Source organism: Echinops telfairi, unplaced genomic scaffold, assembly GCF_000313985.2.
Source record: "Echinops telfairi isolate 266 unplaced genomic scaffold, ASM31398v2 ScPeMD7_7400;HRSCAF=8409, whole genome shotgun sequence".
NCBI classification, from domain to species: domain Eukaryota; kingdom Metazoa; phylum Chordata; class Mammalia; order Afrosoricida; family Tenrecidae; genus Echinops; species Echinops telfairi.
In genome coordinates, this window is record NW_022111300.1 from 45987464 (window position 1) to 45988717 (window position 1254).

The 1254-nt window shown below is 39.8% G+C and overlaps 1 non-coding gene across 1 annotated transcript; it reads right to left on the reverse strand.

Moving 5' to 3' along the window:
* Positions 1–636: 636 nt before the first annotated feature.
* LOC115871689 lies at positions 637–713 on the reverse strand. Its single transcript, XR_004047413.1, has one exon. It is a non-coding gene; the product is annotated as a small nucleolar RNA SNORD45 (small nucleolar RNA).
* Positions 714–1254: the final 541 nt, after the last annotated feature.

Here is a 1254-nt window from a genome sequence, read left to right on the forward strand (position 1 = left end):
TCCATGGAAGGACGTTTTTTGGTTTTTGTTTTGACATCTCTGGGGATGGAACTCCAGCTCTCTTATTTGATGTCTTAAAACAACAACAACAACAACAACAATAAAACTTTCAAACCAAACTCATCGCCACCAAGTCAATTCTGACTCACAGCGACCACTCTCAAAGAAGCGGGCCATCGATGAGCAGGTGGTTCTTGTTGACTGGAAGACAGGGCAGGCTTATTTTAGCTGTGAATGGCCTAAAGAGTGCTTCCCGGGGCTCCTTGTGCTGCGTGGGAAAGGCTGAGTGTGCCCCGAACTTACTAACATCACCGTCTTCAGTTAACCACACAATCTTCAACTTTCTATAAACCACGCTAGGCAAATGGGACCACAAAACAGACTCTGGAGCCGTCTCCCAGAATGAAAGGACTCCGTTACAAGCATGGATATTAATATGTTATTTTCAGTCAAATCTCCGTGGTAATGTGAGACTCGTATCATACGGTAATGGGGTCATTTTGAAACGTCAGGCTCACAAAAGGAGCACATTAGAAATTGTGAAGTTAAACTTATTTGCAAACAAAATATTAGCACGAGATTATTTTTTCTTATGTGGAATCATGAACATACTTAGCTTTATGTTTTCACTCCCACTCGCTCAGAGTAATTCTAGAGCTAAAGATGCAATAGTCAACTTTAGGTTCAGAATACATGGCAACTCATCACTGACCATATTTTCACTTTTTAATTGTAGCCATGTGCTGCATAATGCTCACTTAGACAACACCCAGCGGCAAATAAATCAGGACCCCAACCCTTATAAAGCCTGTCACATTAAAATGTTGAGGTACGTCCAATGGTTCATTATGAAAAACAGGAGTTACTTTATACTTCGTGACATGCATCAAAACATTATTATTATTACTATTATTATATTGAAGATGTCTTACTGCATCTGGAAATCTCTATTTTTTCAACATGCTATTTCATATGCGGTATAGGGGGTTATGACCTGGACCGCTAATCCCCAGGTTGGCAGTATAAACCCACCGACTGCTCTGAAGGAGAAAGGTAAGGCTTTCGACACGTGCAAAGGTCAACAATCTAAAGGGGACATTTCTCCTTTGTCCTATAGGGTCGCTATGCTTCAGAATTGACTCGATAGCAGTAGCAGTACGTTTATATATTATATGCAATATATATACATATATATACTGTAACAAACATTTAACTCATTGACTGTAGATGGGAATCATACCTAATCGTTCAAAA